This window comes from Gopherus flavomarginatus, chromosome 1 (assembly GCF_025201925.1).
Source record: "Gopherus flavomarginatus isolate rGopFla2 chromosome 1, rGopFla2.mat.asm, whole genome shotgun sequence".
In the NCBI taxonomy this organism is placed as follows: domain Eukaryota; kingdom Metazoa; phylum Chordata; order Testudines; family Testudinidae; genus Gopherus; species Gopherus flavomarginatus.
The window spans coordinates 45499504-45520663 of record NC_066617.1 but is presented as its reverse complement, the minus strand read 5'-3'; positions in this window follow the sequence as shown (position 1 = coordinate 45520663).

Here is a 21160-nt window from a genome sequence, read left to right as displayed (position 1 = left end):
TTTTATTAAGATTTTTACAGCAACTAATTTAAAGTCCATTCAGTATAAGATTAGTACATTTGATTCAATATAGGATTATTAAGACTTCATGAAATATTTAACTTATAATTAATAATACAGTCAGAAGGCCACTTTGCTTGCACATATTAAATGTATAAAATTATTTGAGTTATGCTTATTCCTAATGTGACTAACACATATAAATGTTATTTATTCACACTGCCTTGTATTCTGCTATCAATACTTGAACTTAGATCACTTTCTGTTTCTTCATTTCTTTGCATGGCAGATTGGGGTAAGCAGCTAGGGGAGCTGGTGGAGGTAATAACAACCTCTTTAATTGTGTGGGTACATCCTTCATTGTTTGAGAGTTTTCAGCTCAGGCGTGATTTTAGACCTTTCCCACTGATGCTGTTTAATCATATTACAGATTTTTACCAGGGCTGGCTCCAGCATTTTTGCCGCCCAAGCAGCAAAGAAAAAAAAGGAAAACCTGATTGAGCTGCCGCAGAAGTGATGCCGAAGAGGAAGAGACGGAGTGAAGGAACTGCCGCCGAACTTCTTCTGAAGACTAACGCGGAGTGCTTGAGTTGCTGCCAAAGTGCCGCCGAAGATCTGGACATGCTGCCCCAATAACAGAAGGAGTGCCACTCCTTTGTATTGGCTGCCCCAAGCACCTGCTTCGTTCGCTGGTGCCTGGAGCCGGCCCTGCTTTTTACCATCTGCATCTGGCTAGGAAGTTGCAACTCTTCCTTTTCCAGTGTTATCCAGGGTTTTGTCCCTCAAGATTAGACTACTGCAATGTGCTCTACATGAAGCTACTCCTTAAAACCATTTGGAGATGGAAGCTAATGCAGAAAGCTGTGACTCACTTATTGGCTGGGAGCAGATGACACCCGTGCTCTGGGATCTGCACTGGCTGCCTCTCCATCTCTGAGTGGCATTTAAGGTGTTGGTTATAACAGTAAAGCCCTAAACAGCATGGGAGCAGCCTATGTCATTATGAAAGAGGGTTGGCTGGCAGGTTGTTCTCTCTGAGGGCTCCAAGACTCTAGAATGGCTCCTGCCCTAGTCCAGAATAGCCCAAATGTGGTGACCTCCCAGACATGCTGCAAAAGCAGGGCCGGCTCCAGGCACCAGCAAAGGAAGCAGGTGCCTGGGGTGGCCAGTAGAAAGGGGTGGCACTCCGCCCATTATTGGGGTGGCACGTCTGCATCTTCAGCGGCACTTCGGTGGCAACTCAAGCACTCCATGTTAGTCTTTGGCAGCAATTCGGTGGCGGGTCCTTCACTCCATCTCCTCCTCTTTGGCGGCACTTCTGCGGCTGCTCAGTCATGTTTTCCTTTATTTTTTCTCCTTCGCTGCTTGGGGCAGCAAAAAAGCTGGAGCCGGTCCTGTGCAAAACACATCTGTTTGATAAGTTGTTTGGAGAGGCCTGAGAGTATGCTTCCCAGAACCATGAAGGGCAGGAAAAGAGTTTCTGTAGGTATCTGGCTGGAATTAAATGATTACTTTAATGCTGGGATTTCATTACATTGTTAATGATTTATTAGGATCCCTAGAGCCTTGGATAGATGTATTTTTTATTATTTTAAATTTAAATTAATTATGTATATATATGCACACAGAGTTTAGGTCCTGACTCAGGAAAATGTTTTCTTAAGCATGTATGTAAGTTTATCCCTATTTAGGAAAGCACTTGCATGCATCGTCACTTTAAGGATATTCCATAATGCCCTTTGAATTCATTGAGACTTAAGCACAAGTTTAAAGTTAAACACCTGCTGAGGTGCTTTCCTTAACATGGATGCCTTCCTGAATTTGGGACTTAGCACCTGACCCTGTAATCAGATCGAAGAGGGGAGACCCTGGAGCTCATGCAGAGCCCCACTGACTTTAATTGAATACCATGTGACTGTAAGGGTCAGCCAGCAAGGACTCAGTTGCAGAATTAGGGCCTTAATTTGTCTGTCAAGCCTTGTTTTTTGTTTTTTTTAGTGACATGCTATAAACCATCTCGGCAAAACAAAGATAAGCTCATCTGATGTATTGTTTGCGAGACAAGAAGCTGTATGAATAAATTACCCTTTTATAAGTAATTCACATAATATCTAGCTTGACTCAAATCATTTTTAGTACAGTCAATAAAAGGAAGCAATGTAGGCCTGATTCTCATTTACAACACTTTGGGCTTTTAAAAGGACTTTAAAGTGAAATAAATTACATTTATACCTCCTGTAGAGGCACGCTTAATGCAAATGAGAATCAAACCCATTGTGGTGATGACAACACTGACAATTTTATTGTGATTCGTGATATATGGTGGTTTTCTTAAAGCCTGAACTCCTGGAATTAGATGATTAGGAGACACTCTCAACTTCCATGTAATAAAAAGGAAGTTTCTAGCCCCTGTGGTTACAAAGGAAAGCTTGGAAACAGAAGAAAAATAAAATGAACCCAAAACCTTATAATTTAAAAAGAGAACACTTCATGATTTCTAAACCCATCTCACGTGTTTTTGAGGCCTGTTTCTTGATTTTTGAGTGTGTTGTATTGACGCTATTGCCATATGCTTCATGACTCCAAATGAGGAATTTGCCTAAGTAAAAATTTCAAGACTATCCCTCACATCTCTCATTCAAGACTATCCCCACATCTCTCATTCCTGAAGTTAATTGTGATTTCTAATATAATTAGAAAGTGCCTAGTGATTGATAATGCTAGTATATTACATTCTGTAGTACAGAAAATGCTTAAACGGTTCAACTTTGTTTGCCAATAGAGAAACTGTTGCATTAATTAATTTATACAGAAATATCCATAAGATGGTGCTGTATCTTTAATTTGACCAGAGTCATTTGGATTGAAAAATAAAATGTATGTTGCATTTGTAGCTAAAAGCCCTTTTTATAATCTGAGGGTTGGTGACAATTTTTTTGGCAGGCAGATTGCAAATGGTTTCAAAATCATTCCAATATGTTAATTTACATGAATTAGAATATTAGTCATCAGATCTTTGTTCGAGATTCAGTTCAAGGCTGTAAATCTGAAAACTAGCTGAAATGTTTAGGCCATGGCTACACTGGCGCTTTACAGCACTGCAACTTTCGCGCTCAGGGGTGTGAAATAAACACCCCCCTGAGCGCTGCAAGATACAGCGCTGTAAAGCCTCAGTGTAATCAGTGCCGCAGCACTGGGAGTGCGGCTCCCAGCGCTGCAAACTACACCCGTAGAGGATGTGGAGTACGTGCAGCGCTGGGAGAGCTCTCTCCCAGCGCTGGCGCTGCGACCACACTCGAAACTTCAAAGCGCTGCTGGCAAGGGTAGCCTTAGCTTACATTCTATGAGCTAGCAGCAGCTCCCTTTCATAGTTAAATTTTACTTCATCCATTTCTGCTGAAGACTTGTGATAGTCTTAAAGGATCATCTATAGTCATTCACTTTGACAAAGGAAAAAATTGCATCCTAGAGGTTCTACTTAAAGGTATGAAGCACAGAGGGGATGTACGTGATACAGATAATGGCCAAATCTGTTCAGAAGTGCAAAAGGTGTGGAAGAGACACGACTGAGGTATCTACACGCCCCCCCCCCCCAAGACAACAGAAATGTTATGTGCAGCTAACACATGGCTTTCCGGGATTTGTTGAGAAAAGAGCAGCTAAAAGAGGAGGAGTTGAAAGAGCAGCAAATTACAGTATTATGGCTCTGATACTGGTAGATTTTTTCAGTGGAATATCTATCAGTAATTAACTCCCCTCACAACCCTATGACTGGGATAGCAACCAACTGTCTCTGGGCCATGTAACCTTTGATTTAGGTGTTCCCAATTAAATGGTCAAAATAAGGAATAAAACCAAGCTGATTTATTTAAGGTTTGAGCCACCAAGGCAGTTACAGACAATTGAATTTAGTGGAAGACTGGGAATAACACAGTGAGGGATAAAATTAAAAAACTTTATTTAATATGAAATAGTTAGTGAAGCAAATAGGTATTACAGTAAACCATACATTGCATTGGTACTCGCATTCTAAGATGAAATGATGCATTTGGGGTGATCAGTCCCTAAATGAGAAGGATGGATATAATCCTTTCTTTAAAGGTTCCTTGATGATAGATGGTCACGCCCAGTCTAAAATTATTATGCTATCCTTTTTCTCATCGATTATAAAAGTGCCCCTTATGTTAATTAACATAAAATCGATCCTTTTACCACAATTAAATATATTCTACTTTCTCATTGCTATTTTACATTGCGTCATCTTAATTGATATTTGCATAAATGCCATGCCAATAACTATCAATATAAACAGCATTTTCCAAAATATCAATATTTTATCTAAAACATTTGTAAAAAACAGCTAGGACCAAAACATGTTTACAACATGACCTGGGGCTATGTACTAACTTATCAGTGCAGTTTTCCAAACACATTTTCCTCTCCCGAGATCAGCTCAAGCTCCAGGTCACAATAAAATCCAGCTGTCTTATGCATTTACTTCTGAAATTATTTAAACAGAGTCAGAGCCAAATCATCCCATTGGGAAGCACCTATGGCTGGGAAGGAACACTAACATGGACGAAGGCCTGGATTCATTTATTCATGCTTTCATTACCTCTCACACTAATGCAGTATACCTGGCCAAGCCTTCAACATTTGGGAAAATTCCAACTAGTACAGAATGCTGAAATGAATCTCCCCAGCAGCACAGACTACTAAAAGCACATCACACCTGTTCTCAACTCTTTACACTGGCTTCCCACAGAATTTCAAATAAAGTTCAAGATATTGATCCTTATCATGAAAGTGTTCTGAGGTTTGGGTCACCTATAAGGACACCTATAAGACCTTCTAAAGCTCCAGGATGAAGACTTCTGGTTGACAACTTCACTCTTCTGGCCCAACAACTCCCTCAGCAATGAGAGTAAAGCTTGTCTGTGCAGGAGCCAGAACTTTCTCCAGGGGGACAATCCAAGACTGTGGAATGAACTTCCCCAAGAACATGGACCATCACAAACCTTACCACTTTCTGCTCCAAGTGCAAGGCACATTTCTTTGACCTTAGTTAGTGTTAGTGTTTGTCTTCACTAACACAAACACATAGCAACAGAATATTTATACAAATGTAAAACAAACAAAACCTTACCAAAACAAGGCACTTATCTGCACGTTTCTCTCCCCCCCAGGAGAGAATGAGAGAACAAACACATGACAGACGTGTAGTCACATTGACTTAACACACTATTGGAAGGCACTCAGATTCTACAGTGCAGTATACTATTTACTATATACTATGAGTGCAGTATAAGAACCTAAATAGAACAGGGTCAATAGTAGCCAGTATACAAGGAAAGGAAGTGGGGAAATGTGCATAAAGAGCATCATCTCCTCTCCTCTGAAAACCTGCAAAAGCATCCTCCATGGCTTTGGGACTGGATTGTTTTGGGGGAGGGGGCAAGCTGGGGCTATTATGTTTTCTGTTCTCAAAGAGCAAAACATGTTATATCAGTGTGGAGCTTATATGAGATAAAGGAAAATAAAGAAAGGATTCATATAATCCTCTATGCAAGAGAGTGAGTACTCAGTATGTACAGCCATATGGGTACTGCCTACCATCAGATAAAGTGGTGCTGTACACAGGAGAGAGAGTTATAACATCTGCATATTTACATAGCTAAACACACCACATTCACTATGTAACATAGAATCATAGACTATTAGGGTTGGAAGGGACCTCAGGAGGTCATCTAGTCCACCCCCCTGCTCCAAGCAGGACCAATCCCCAGATTTTTACCCCCATTCCCTTAATGGCCCCCTCAGGGATTGAACTCACAACCCTGGGTTTAGTAGGCCAATGCTCAAACCCCTGAGCTATCCCTCCCCCCCTTTGATGCTGCAATTTCCCATACAAGATAAATTCTTACCAATTGTTCCCACTCTCCCAGCCCTGTGAGTTTTCCCTCTGACTAATCAGGAATTTAGAGCACCCTGTCACATCATATCTATTATTACAGAATCAGAAATTTAGGACTGAAAGGGACCTCAGTAGGTCATCTAGTCCAATTCCCTACATAGAGACAGGACTAAGTATTATCTAGACAATCCCTGACAGGTGTTTGTCTAACTTGTTCTTAAAATCCTCCAATAACGGAGATTTCACCACCTCCCAAGATAATTTGTTCCAGTGCTTAACTACGCTGACAGGAAGTTTTTCCTAATGTCTATCCTAAATCTCTCTTGTTGCAATTTAAGCCCATTACTTCTTGTCCAGTCCTCAGTGGTTAAGGAGAACAATTTATCACTCTCCTCTTTATAACAACCTTTTACGTACTTGAAGACTATTATCATGTCCCCCATCACTCTTCTCCAGACTAAACAAAACCTTTTTTTTTAATCTTTCCTCATAGGTCATATTTTCTAGACATTTAAATATCTTTATTCCTTTCCTCTGGACTTTCTCCAATTTGTTCACATCTTTTCTGATATATGGCACCCAGAACTGGACACAGTATTTCAGTTGAGGATTTATCCGTGCTAAGTAGAATGGAAGAATTACCGTATATACTCAATCATAAGCTGGTTCATTTATAAGATGACCCCCCAAGATGGATAAGTAAAAATGGAAAATTTGTATAACCCTTTCATAAGCCAACCCTATAATTCAGGAGTCAGCAAGCTTTGACTCCCGAGCTATCAGAATAAGCCCCTGGGGGGCCGAGACGGTTTGTTTACCTCAAGCGTCCGCAGGCACAGAGGTAAACCTAAGTAAACAAAGTGTTCCAGCGCGCCAGCTGCTTACCCTCACTGGCCGGGACAGCAACTGGTGGAAACAGTTTTTTGGGTAGAGAAGCTGGGAGTCAGGGGAGTAACCCCTGTGACCACTCCCAACATGACCCTAACCCTAGCCCGGGATCCTCACACTTTCCCCATCCCATCCCATCCCACCTTATCTGGGAAGGGCCGGGGATGATGTCTCTGGCCTGGCTGGAGCTGCTCTGGCAGGCTTGGCAGCATGGCTGCAGCCTGCTCCAGAGGACCAGACTGAGTGGTGTGGCTGCAGCATGTGCCAGCGGGCGGGGCTGGGGGGCACAGCCGCAGCACGCTCCAGCGCCCAGGCAGCGCAGCCACAGCCTGCTCTGGGGGCGGTGCTGAGCGGCACAGCTGCAGCCTGTCAGCCCCGGAGCTAGAGCTGCTTTGGAGCCTGGAAGGAGAGAGGCGTGGCCAGAAGTGGAGAGACTCTGGTCCTGCCTCTTCCCTTCTGGCTCTGCTGGCTGTGCTGCCTCTCCTTGCCCCCTCTGTTGGGGGCAGGGGCTGTGTCCCACCTCCCCCTCTCTATACCCGTTCATAAGCCAACCACCTTCTCTGGTGCTTCCCTTTTTCACTAAAAAAATTCAGCTTATGAACGAGTATATATGGGACTTCTCGTCTTGTTTACAACATTCCTGCTAATACATCCTAGAATAGCCTTAAGGGCCAACCCTCTTGACTAGTTTATGCATGTGTGAGGGTTAACACCACAGTTCATGAGATGATACATAGGAAACTCTAGAAGGTAAGCCCTGTGGGAGGGTTTTCCAACATATGGCACTGCTTGGGCCTCAGCTTGCAAATACTCATTCTTTTTGGTGAGATACACAGTGAAAACATGAAATCTACTTTTATAGTTATTATTGTTACTTAGGGGGTAAGGGAAAGCAAAAATGTAAAAAGCATAGTTGATAACAAATGATGATACAATGTCCCCCTTCCCAAATAAAATTGTTTTAGTAAGAAATTTAAAATACCAAAGAGGGAAAGAAGGAAGCATTAGTCGTATCAGTAGAACTGATGTAAATTGAAGACAGAGAGAGAGAGAGAATGTGTGTGTGTATATATATATACACATGAGAGAGAGAGAGAGAGAGAAACTGACTAGTAGTGCAGGGTTGTTAATCTGATGTCCTAGTTACAGGAAAAGACATGTACTAATTTAAGGCCAGCACTTCTACCTGGTATCATAGAAGAGCTGCTGTCACTTTTGAATCCTGTACGTTTTTGTTAAATCTGTTTCTGGATTTTTTTCTTCCTTTCCATAGTGCCATCATTTGAGTAACACTGATTGCTTCTCAGTATAATGATGTAAGACATGATTATAGAGACAGCTAACTCTGTTGATGTACTGTGTTAGAATAATGCCACTTGATATCTCATTCATTTGATATATTAGATGGTGTAACACATCAACAAAACAAAGTATTCACATAATTTCTTAAGACGGTGCATTTCAGTAGCAAGGATGAATCCAGAGTAAAAGCTATGTCTGTGGCAGTGGCAAAATACTCTTTGGCTTTTGGTTTTTCATTTTAACAAAGTGTTAGATTTAAATAATTCAGAACCAAGTAGACCCATTAAGAAATGAATACAAAGACAAACTCTTTCATGATCCTAAAATGTCTGAATTACTGGACTGCTTCATAAATACATTTTCATGTAACTGTAGTGTCCTCATATCCAAGATGGAATCTTTGCTGCGGGTGGCTCCGGCCAAGAAAAGGCAGATACAGAAATGCAGCAGGGAAACTCCCTTCCCTCTCCAGGGACACCTGTTCCAAACCCCCCAGTGTAAATACATGCACACACCCTGGATTAGTACAATGAATGAAAGAAAGTGAAATATTTATTTACAGAGGAATGAATGGAGAAAAACAACAGGTTGATAAGATAGGGGGATCAGTTAAACAGGGTTACATCCAACATGGGCCCAGTGGTATCACAATATAAAAGAATAGAGGCCAAGGATAGAGACTCAGAGTTCAGGAATCCTAGGCAGAGTTTCAGTCCTGCAGTCAGTTTTGGGTGCTCCTGGTCATCTTTGGCAACAGTAAACCTTCCTCCATAACTCCCTCCAGTGCCCTCTTCTGCCCCTCTCTGCAAACCCACACAGAGTAATAACCTCCCCACTTAGCTAGCTACAGCCTCCCTCCTTATTCCCAATGCAAAGCCATACAGTACCCTGCCCTGCACAGGGATGGGAGGTGAACCCTATGAACGCACCGGTGAAATCCACATTTTCACTAACCAAGGACAGCAATTGTGAGTGGTGTGCCATGAAGGGAGAGGGGAGTGATGTCTTAAAGGGACATTTGTTTATTGGATCCTCCCACTCTGGGGTGAGAAACTGAGGCAAAGGACACTGCCCAACATACTGTGGGGAGGGTATTTGTCTATGTGCCCGTGGTTTTGCGTTGTGGTGTTTTCCCAAATTAATGCTGGTTCTCTTTTCCTCTCTGACCAAGGTTTCTTTTTGTTGTACATGGACTCAGTGCTTGCGAAATGGGAAGTATTGCCTCTTAGAGACACACAAAGATTACTTTTCCCAGATTACTAGGTGGGGGCTTAAGTGTTGTTAAGAGAACCCCCTAGCCACTGAACCTGGCCCTTGTTGCTGCCAGCTCCACCTGGCAGGATGGTTATTGAAACAAATGACTCATCTAAGCTCAAAGCCTGTGACAAGACCTAAAATGATATGCCTACATTGCATTTGAAAACCCACTGCAGCAAGTCTCTGAGGCTGGATCGACACACTCGGGCTTGCGCTACAATACTTAAAAACAGCACTGTGGATGTTATGGCTTAGACTGGAGCTCAGATTCTGTAACCCACCCCCCTTCCCAGCTTTCAGACCCTGAGTTCCCACCCAAGGTGCAGCATCCACACTGATGTTTATAGCACTGTAGAATGAGCCCCATGAGCCAGAGTCTGGGCTCTGAGATTCACTGCTGTAGGTTTTAAAATACAGTGTAAACATACTCAAAGAGAGGCTCAGTTTAAGAGTCTCAGGGGATGTCTATGTAGCCTGCAGGAATGAGACTCCCAGCCTGCATCAAAAGACTCAGGAGAGTGGGGCCTACACAAACACTCTGGCTGGGTTTCAGAGCATAAACTCCAGCCTGAGCTGTCAACACAGTTCTTTGTATAGAATGCTAGTATGAGCCCCGCTAGCCTAAGTCTATCGACCCAGGCTTGGAGACTTGCTCCTGCAGGCTGTGTAGGCATACACTTGGGTAACTGGGTCCCAAATCATGAAGGGGTTTAAGAGAACTTCCTTCCATATGGAGACAGTAGTCATCCTGGGGGTACAGCTGCAGTTCTGCTGGCCCCTCTGCCCTGTCAGTATAGGTATAGGAGCCATGCTGCCAATTAAACCTTACTCAACACTTCATATTTCAATGCTTTTACTAATTCCCCTTCTGTATCTTTGAGGTAAAAAGATTTTTTAATGGTGTGTTTGCCATGGTAATAAGCAGGCTAAGATCTCTGTATACCAACCCTGAACCTTGTTTAAAACTGTTAAATGTTAAACAATAACTGGTTTATGTTAATACTTTTCACTCTTTGGGTCCATATTTTCCATCTAAATTAATACATCAGCACTTAATGCAGTGGCATATTAGTGGTACTCAGTTGAACTGAACACATGTAAAGTGTGATGTATAAAGTGGAGGATTTGAAAGATATGAACCAAATTCTGCTCTCAACATTTGAACAATTGCTTGAGGGCCAAATTCTTTCCAAAATTACAGCAATCTAATCCAGAGTAACACTAGTGAATTCAAAGACATGTTGTCACAAGGCAGGTATATGCTGTTGCCCCCTAGGGACAATATGGCCCTGGCCCCACAGTCAAGTCCAAAGAACCACTCCTTCTCTCAGGGCTGTATAGCCTAACGGTCATGGAGGACTGTCCTTAGGTTCAGGGTAGTATAGCCTCACGGCCAGAGTCAATAGGACTGTCCTTCAATTCAGGATGGTCTGGCCAATTGGCTAAAGCCAATGGGACCGCCTTCTTCTGTGTAGGGCAGTGTAGCTGAGCGGCCCGAGTCAATAGAACCACCCTCCAGAAGATAAGAACATAACAACATAAGAATGGCCATACTGGGTCAGACAAAGGTCCATCCAGTCCAGTATCCTGTCTACCGACAGTGGCCAATGCCAGGTGCCCCAGAGGGAGTGAACCTAAAAGGTAAAGATCTCTCCTCCTGATCTCTAGTGTTCTCTCTCCTGCCATCCATCCCCACCGTCTGACATACAGAGGCTAGGGACACCATTCCTTACCCATCCTGGCTAATAGCCATTAATGGATTTAACCTCCATGAATTTATCTAGTTCTCTTTTAAACCCTGTTATAGTCCTAGCCTTTACAACCTCCTCAGGCAAGGAGTTCCACAAGTTGAATGGGTGCTGTGTGAAGAAGAGCTTCCTTTTATTTGTTTTAAACTTGCTGCCCATTAATTTTCTTTAGTGGCCCCTAGTTCTTATATTATGGGTACAAGTAAATAACTTTTCCTTATTCACTTTCTCCACACCACTCATGATTTTATCTACTTCTATCATATCCACCCTTAGTCTCCTCTTTTCCAAGCTGAAAAGTCCTAGCCTCTTTAAGCTCTCCTCATATGGAACCTGTTCCAAACCCCTGATAATTTTAGTTGTCTTTTTCTGAATTTTTTCTAATGCCAGTATATCTTTTTTGAGATGAGGAGACCACATCTGTACGCAGTATTCAAGATGTGGGAGTACCATGGATTTATATAAGGGCAATAAGATATTCTCCATCTTATTCTCTATCCCTTTTTAATGATTCCTAACATCCTGTTTGCTTTTTTGACTGCTGCTGCACACTGCGTGGACGTCTTCAGAGAACTATCCACGATGACTCCAGGCAGGATGAGGCACTCTGGCCTGAGGGGCCAAAGTTAATAGGACTGCCCTTTTGATCAGGGTAATACGCCCTAGGGGCCAGGCAGAGGGTGGGATGGCAGCCAGTCTCTCTCTACTCCACCTGGTCCCAGCCCACAGCCCTAGAAGTGTCAAATGTATCTGCTACTGAGTCAGCAGGGATCCCTTCAAAACATAAGAATGGCAGTACTGGGTCAGACCAAAGGTCTATCAAGCCCAGTATCCTGTCTACAGACAGTGGCCAATGCCAGGTGCCCCAGAGGGAGTGAACCTAACAGGCAATGATCAAGAGACATGCTGACTCTGCTGCCAGTTCCACAACCAGATCAATGTCCAGTTCCCCTGGGCTACTTCCTGCCCTGTCTTCCTGCTCAGTCCTTGGGTTCTCTGGGGTAGCCAACAGGTGAAGCTCCTGACAACTCCTTCTCATGAGCTTCCATGGCTAACGAGGCACCTGGGTCTTGGCGTGCCTGGCCTCTGCAACCCAAGGTGCCAACATCTCCTGGGTAGGAGTCTGCAATGCACATCCTCTCTCCTCAGTAGTCCAGGCAGACTGAGGCCTGGTCTACACTAAGCGTTTAAACCGATCTTAGCAGTTTTAAACCGATTTAACGCTGTACCCGTCCACACTACGAGGCCCTTTATATCGATATAAAGGGCTCTTTAAATCGGTTTCTGTACTCCTCCCCAACGAGAGGAGTAGCGCTAAAATCGGTATTACCATATCAGATTAGGGTTAGTGTGGCTGCAAATCGATGGCATTGGCCTCTGGGCGGTATCCCACAGTGCACCACTGTGACTGCTCTGGACAGCAATCTCAGCTCGGATACAGTGGCCAGGTAAACAGGAAAAGCCCGGTGAAATTTTGATTTTCATTTCCTGTTTGCCCAGCATGGAGCTCTGATCAGCACAGGTGGCAATGCAGTCCCAAATCGAAAAAGAGCTCCAGCAAGGACCGTAAGGGAGATACTGGATCTGATCGCTGTATGGGGAGACAAATCTGTTCTATCAGAGCTCCGTTACAGAAGACGAAATGCCAAAGCGTTTGAAAAAAAAATCTCCAGGCTACACAGTGCTGCGTGACAAGCATAACGGGAAGCCAGAGACTCAAATGGATGCTCATGGAGGGAGGGAGGGAGGGGGTACTGAGGACTCCAGCTATCCCACAGTCCCCAGCAGTCTCTGAAAAGTATTTGCATTCTTGGCTGAGCTCCCAATGCCTGTAGGTTCAAACACATTGTCCAGCATGGTTCAGAGTATAGCTCGTCAATTTACTCCCTCCCCCCACCACATGAAAGAAAAAGGAAAGAAATCGTTTCTTGACTTTTTTCAGTGTCACCCTATGTCTACTGAATGCTGGTGGTAGACGCGATGCTGCAGCAGAGAAGAGCAGTATCCGCTCTTCTCCCCTCCCCGGTGGCAGATGGTACAATATGACTGCTATCCGTCGTCACCATCAGCCTGTGCTTGATAACTGCTGAATACCCCTGGTTGGCCTCAGAGGCGCCTGGGTAAAAATTGGAATTATTCCTGGTCATTCCCAGTAGATGAGAAAGAATGGGTGGTAACCGCCCTCACCATAGAAACTAGGGGCTGAGCTCCATCAGCCCCCTCCCTTTCCTGTGTAAAGAAAAGATTCTGTACTGCCTGGACTATCATAGCAGCGGCATGCTGGGCTCCTCTCCTCCGCACTGCTTAATGTCCTGCCTGGACTGTCATAGCACCGGGAGGCTGCCTCCCCCTCATTTTATCTCACTAACAAGTCACTGTTTCTTATTCCTGCATTCTTTATAACTTCATGACACAAATGGGGTGGGACACTGCCACGGTAGCCCAGGAAGGTAGAGGGAGGAGGGAAGCAACAGGCGGGGTTGTTGCAGGGGCACCCCCCGTGAATGATATGTAGCTCATCATTTCTGCGGGATCTGACACGGAGCAGCAGTGCTCTCTGATACACTGGTTCTTTAATACACTTGCCTCATATTCTAGGCAGGACTGACTCTATTTTTAGAAACCATAAAGGAGGGATTGACTCGGGGAGTTATTCCCAGTTTTGCTTTTGCGCCCCAGGCCGATCTCAGCCAGGGGTACCCAGGATAGCAGCAGACAGCACAGAAGGACAGATAACCATCATCTCATTGCCAAATTACACTGGCAGCGGACAGTACAGAACGACTGGTAACCATCTCTGCGATCATGCAAAAGCAAATGAATGCTGCTGTGTAGCGCTGAAGTATCGCCTCTGTCCGCGGCATCCAGAACACATACGGTGACTATAAAAAAAAAAGCTGAACGGGCTCCATGGTTGCCTTGCTATGGCATCTGCCAGGGCAATCCAGGGAAAAAGGGCGTGAAATGATTGTCTGCCGTTGCTTTCCCAGAGGAAGGAATGAATGACGACATTTACCCAGAACCACCCGCGACAATGATTTTTGCCCCAATCAGCCACTGGGCTCTCAACCCAGAATTCTAAGGGGCGGGGGAGACTGTGAGAACTATGGGATAGCTACGGAATAGCTACCCACAGTGCAATGCTCAGGAAATTGACACTAGCCTCGGCCCATGGACGTGCACTGCCGAATTAATGTGCTTAGTGTGGCCGCATGCACTTGACTTTATACAATCTGTTTTATAAAACCGGGTTCATGTAAAATCGGAATTATCCTGTAGTGTAGAGGTACCCTAAGCTGGGCTGCTCCCTTTTATACTGTGGTTCCAACTGGAACCTGCCTAGCAGAGGCAAGGGGGTATGACTTCCTCAGCCCACAGTATGGGGTTAACTCCTTCCTGTCCAGTGTGGAGCAGGTATATACCATCTCACACGCGCGTAGATGAAGGCAGAATCTGATCCTGTGTATCTAAAGCAAAACTATTCTGAAGCAAACAATTAGAATATAGTACAAAAGAGTTGCATCCCATAAGACCTCTGGCTTACATAGGGCTTAGATTTTGCTGGTAAGGAAAACTAACAAGAAGAGGATTTTTTCCCTCCTTCATTTTCTTTCAATGTCATGGTTGGCCTGTGACAGTTAAAGTATGACTAGCACAGAGAGATTCAGTGACATTTAGCATGTGTTAATGAAGTGCCAGAAATAGTGCATGGAGACTGACTGGAGACTGCTATTTTATATATTCACAACAAGTTTAATCTGAAACTCAAACTGAGAACTCTTTTTTATGGACTTTAGCCTAACAAAGAACTAAAACACCAGAAAGTGGCTTTGCTGAATTGCTGGTTAGTAAGGACATGAGCAGAATTTATTGTGCCATTTTGTCAGCATTATGATAGATGTTAATACAGTCAAATGCTCCACTGTTGTTTTATAACAGCTAGTTTTTCCCCTGCTGAATAGTAGTTTTGCAATCACTGCATCAATAATTATGATGTAAAATATTTGATATAGTATTAGATAAAAAGTAAACAGAACTTGCACTGGAAGTTGCATCAGAATGTAATAAATTCCCTTGATCCTCACTGGGCTTTTCAGAGAGAAGTACTTGAGATAGCAAATTGTCTCAGATGAAACTGCCATCTGGAAATTTTGTGAGAAGACTGATTATAACTGAGATTTAAAGGGATACTTAAAGAAAAAAAAAGCAGTACTTGAAGGAAAGAAATTTCCATGACTAATTTAAGAGCAAAATTGATTTTAAGGAAGTTACAGAAAAACTAGATATGTTGGAGCATTCAATTATAAGGCCCAATAGTGTGTTGTATGCGTTGAAGGATACGTAGAGCTGCACGTCATCTGCCTATTGCTGGCACTTATGCCCATGTCATCAGTTCTCCTAGTAGTTGCAAGTACACATTGATTTGATGAACCAATCCTTTTATAGATTCCGAGTAAGGATTATTTTCAATTACATCTATACCAAGCTACATCTATGTCGCAGTGGCTCATAAGGGGGCAGGAGGCAGGTGAGAGCATGAGTAATGAGGAAAGACTTGGATAGAGATTCTGTCACAGGGTTGGCTTAAATTAATCTTTATTACATATTCCCTGTTGCCAGTACTGTGATCTAGGAAGTAGATTAGAATCCATTGAAGTGTATCGTGTAAAGTCATTGTCAAGAGTGCTGAGAAACTGAGATGGGTACATTTCTATTGTAAGTATAGTATGTATGTAATGTATGTAAATATAAATAAATACATACATTTAAAAAAAGAAATGTACCATTCAGTATTTTGAATACTTGTACCATGTCCTCTTTGACTTGACTCCTCTGTAAACAGTGTTGATCTTTTCCATCTCCCTTATCCTAATCATTCTCAATGTCCCTCTCTAAACCTCCTCTATTTCGGCTGTATCTTTTTTGGAGCTAGGGAGATCAGAACCATAGCTATTATTCCATCAATTCAGTGAATGACATGATTCTACTTGCAGTCCCACTTTTATCCCATTCTTCATTTATCCTAACATCGTGATTGCTTTTTTATGAAGCAGAAGTTTGCAATGAGCTGTTCACAGTGATGCCGAGGTCTGTTTTGCGAATGGTTACAGTTAATTTAGAACCGAGCAGTGGGCCAGTTTATTCCTTGAAGTATGTTTTACCTTGCATTTGTCAGCATTAAATATGCTTAATTCCCTTTATAATTAATTGGAGTCACATGAATATAAGTGCAGAGGATGTATTCACTCATGTCACTTGGAGATGATAATGGCAATAATAGCTAGGTCTTATCTAGTGCTTTTTATCAGTAGGTCTCATTGAAAACCAAATTTTAAATGAACCCCTGATGCAACTGTGATGATTCTTTTGAGGTACCCAGAGATGTGAGTCATTGCTACCCATTAGCCTCAACAACTGGGAGTTTTGCTGCTGCTAAGCTCTGTGTCAGCTTCCTGTCCTTCTGTCTTCCCAGCAAAATCTACAGGACTCTGCCAGTCCAAACCTCGTCTTGCAAGTAACAACCAGTGAATCCCAACTCCTGAGTTCTCCCAGGATGTCCTTCTGCAGTGTCCAATCCCTGTCACTGAACACTCACAGAAGTTATTAAGTTCACTGCCTCCAGAGAGACAATATGTACATCAGCCTGTTAGGTTAGCTGAGGACTCTCTCTCCAGTTTAACACACAGCACTGAGATAGTTTTATAATAAAACAAGAATAAGTTTTTGAACGAAGAACAAAGATTTAAGTGATAATAGGTTAGAATGAGACAGGCATAGCTACAAGTAAACAAAACAAAGCATGCCCTCTAGTGACTAAAACTTAATTTCAGCAAGTTACAATCTTTATACAAGTAGGTTTCTCACCTATAGTCAGTTCCCTTTGCCTCCCAGGTCAAGAATATCCACTTTTCATGAACTCAAAGGGTCCTGCACCCCTTAATCCCCTAAGTGATGGATGACTCAAAAGTCTCTGTGCCTCCTTTACATTCCCCCAAAGTTCATACTTTCTGTTTCAAGAGCCAGGAAGGCTTCCTGTGGGTCCAGACTCCATGCCCCATCATGATGGTTGAGCAGTCATCTCCCCCACTTGTTAGCCTGATTGTTTTGTTTACCTCATATGTAAATGTACATTTCATTGTCCTCTGTGATAAAGATGGTCAGACAAGTAAATACTTATTCCTTTGTCTAGGACAGGCTGGGCTTTGTGTGTTGCCTGAAAAAAGGAATTTTATGAACATCTTTCCAGCACACATTTATAATTCTTTATACACACCCCATACATATGTGTCACACAGTGATTTTCGGGGCCTGCACATTACCAATTTTGACACTTTATGTGACCCCTTCTAGCTACAGATTATGACAACAGTATGTTGGGGGCAATGAGCATGTCAGGCCTGATGTGAGTTATGGTATGGTGTGCCCTCTGCCAGTTCACATTGAAGGCCACTCAGGGTCATAGCCAGGACTGGTGCTACAATTTAGGCAGCCTAGGCAATTGCCTAGGGCGCCAGAATAATTGGTGGGCGCCGTTTTGCCAGAAGGGGCGGCAGGCGGCTCCAATGGAGCTGCCGCAGTGGTGCCTGCAGAGGGTCCACTGGTCCGTGGCTCCGGTGGAGCTGCCGCAGTCATGCCTGCGGGAGGTCCACCTGAGCCGCGCGAGCAGACAACTGTCCGCAGGCACAACTGCGGCAGCTCCACCGGAGCCACGGGACCAGCGCGCAGGGTGTCGAAATTGCTGTGTGCCTAGGGCGCTCAAACCCCTAGTGCTGGTCCTGGTCATAGCGCAACCAAAATGAAACTGCTGCCTTCTGTGCTCAAGCCAATTACTTTTATCCATGAAGTACAGAAAGTCTTTGACTAAAAAAACCCATAACTATTTCAGATGTTAGTTTTCAGATGTTAAATTAACCACTAGAGACAGTGCATACAGTCCTATTACTATAATGGAAAGGGCTGAAAAATAATGGCAAAGGAAATATATAATGTCTGAGTTCAGGGCAAATATTCCTAAGGTACTATATCAAATTATGGCCATATTCCCTAATTACTGACTCTGCTCTTTCACCCAGATCAAACCTCTTTATACTTTCTGTAGTTTCTTCCTCTTTAGTGTTATCAAAATATACTCTTTGCCCTCTATTAATACCCTTTCCCAAGGCAAGGTTCTCTCACCCTGATGCTCTCTATACTCACTCCAGTCCGTCTAAAATTATGCTTTTAAAATATCTTCATCTCTAGACATGACAAACACATTATGGTCCTCTGATTCCCTACAGTAGCCTGCTGCCCCAAATTAATGCATCAAATAGAGCCTCATATGCAAAGCCCTACATCACTTTTCCCCCATCTACATCTCTCCTTTCATGTCTCTATCTTCTCCCTTCTGCTCCCTACACTCTTCCAAACCATTGAAGCTGTACAGCTGTAACCGAGTCAGAATCTGGCCTGTAGAAACGTTAGTATTAAGCAATTAGGCAGGAGTGAAAAGGATCACAGCTTGATTCTCAGATACTAGCTCAAGTTTCCAGGGATGGCAGTTAGAAAAACCATCTATTTACTTGTAAACTGAGAAATTTGATTTGGAAGCCATTGAGACATGATAATCATGAAAATCCATGACGCCACTTTTAAAATTTATTTATTTTTTGGTAGCGAGTTAAGTTTCAGAGTAAAACTGCTCTTTCAATCCATCATTTCACCATTGTCAAACTTTACATAAGAGAGGTACTTACCTGATGGGCTTTTAATACATTCCATAGCCCTATAGAACAACAGTATAAGTAAAAGGAGCATTAAGAGTAAGGTTTTTAATTCTGTCAGACTGGATTAATCCATTTTGATTTTTTACAAACAAAAAAAATTCAATCATGCTATAAAAGATATGCAGTATTATTGTCTGAATAGGCTGGACTGGGTGACTTCTTGGCATACCTTCCAGCCCAACATTTCTATCTGATAGAGAATTAGAGAAAAGCTGCTGCTCCCACAGAGGGCAAATGGTTTATCAAAATTTGAGATGTTTTGGCCACAGCAATAAATGACTGGCCTTAAAAAATAAAACACACAACAAGTAATTGGACATGTACTGAAGTTGTTTATTTTTAAAGTATCTTTTATGTATATAGACATTTAAAAGATTTTAGTTTGACCTATGTGACCCATTTTCTACCTTGGCATACATTGAGCCAGATCCATACCTGGTGGAAATGAATACAGCTCCACTGAAGTCAATGGTGCCAATTTTCATCAGCTGAAGGTCTGGCCCAGTGCATTACTCACTTGTGTCCCATGGAAATTAAAAAAAGGAAGATAAATATTTCATTATGGCTAGAATTCCAGTACCTCTGTTTAATCAAAAATAGACTTTGTGGGCTAAATTGTGGCTTTAAGCCATAGCTGCACAGTAGGAAGAAATGTAATGGTGCACTTCCCCATCAGGAGCTCCCAGAGGCATTGTGTTTGAGCCAGGCACAAAGCCTGCAGGAGCTTTAAGTGTGCAATATGCATTCCTCCTCGCTAGCTACTCTCTCCTTATTGAGGAGTCAATTATGAATTCAGAATATAGGACTAATGCATCCATAGTGATCTGATCGTATTACAGTTGCTACCACAAAATGATAGATACATTAAGGGACAGAATTTCAGTGCTGTTCCTTCTTTTGTGCATCCAATTTAGCACCAGCAATTACTTATGGACACAATTCTTCCATTTAGCTAAATTCCTGATTTCACTCTCAAATCAGTTACTTAGGCGATGTGTACAGTGTCAGCAACATGTTGGGTATATGTAGTTACACTTCACAGTGAAAAGCAAGCTGCATCCACACTGCAGCGTATAGCTACATGTGTCAATGAAAGGCTCTGGCCAGTGGGAGGCAGTGGGGTAAGGCTCCAGCAGTGGAGAACTGCTAGCTGAACCTTTTCTCTGTGGTGAAGAAGACTCCAGTAGCGGGGAGAGACTCCAGCAGTGGGACACTACACTGCTAAAAATAGCAGGTTAGATGGGGGGATGCATTGCTTGGGTTGTAGAGAGTGATGCAGGGTACATACTCTAGGGACATCCCCACAGGTTTCAGATGCTTTTTTACTCACCTAAGCAGTGCCTCACCATCTCCACTGTTATTTATACCATAGGCGCTGACTTCTAGTTTTCCCTGGGGGTGCTTCACCCCTGTTCTGCCCGAGGCCCCACCCCTAATCTACCCCTTCCCCTGAGGCCCTGCCCTCGCTCTACCTCTTCTTGCTCCGCCCCTCCCTGCCCTTGCTTCGCCTTTTCCTGCCCCTACTCTACCACCACCCCGAGGCATCTCCCTGCCTGCCGCTCTCCACCCTCTCCCCTAGCTGCCAAACAACTGTGGCTGGTGAGTGCTGACTACCCACTATTTTTTTTCTTTGGTTGCTCCAGCATTGGAGCACCCATGGAGTCAGCGCCTATGATTATACTCATGCTAGGCGGATGTGCGGCACGTGTATTCTATTTGCGTCTCTAAGTGCAGTGTAGACATACCTTTAGACTGAAAAATAGCAGGATTTGCACATTGTATCAACTGAAGATGCAAATACACCCACAAAAAAGGGAGGCCAAGACAAGCCCACTTTAAAAAGCATGGCCTAAAACTATAAATGTATTGCTATTTCTTTAAGTAAATATAGGATCCCTCTTCAAACAGCTGCATCTGTGGCATCAGCTCATTCTCCCTGGCTTTCTGAATTCCTATGTGATTAATTGGGTGAGGGTCTGAGAACTCACATCATTCCCCCACTAACTTCTGTGGGCAATCTGCTCAGAAGTTAACATATCCTGAGAAGTATTCACTTCTGAGCTGAGCCTTCTTGTACTGTGGAACTATGAAAGGACAGTCAAAAGCTGGAGAGTCCCAGGAAGCTATGTCCTGGTGTCAAGACAGAGGTAGGACTTCGCTTGGATTGCCCTCCAATGACTGCTGAGATGTGCTTATTTCAGATCTATGGAGCTTGGGAACTGAATCCCTTTGCTTCTGCCATATGGGTGGCAAACCCCATCCAGCCATCCAACCTCACCCCTCCC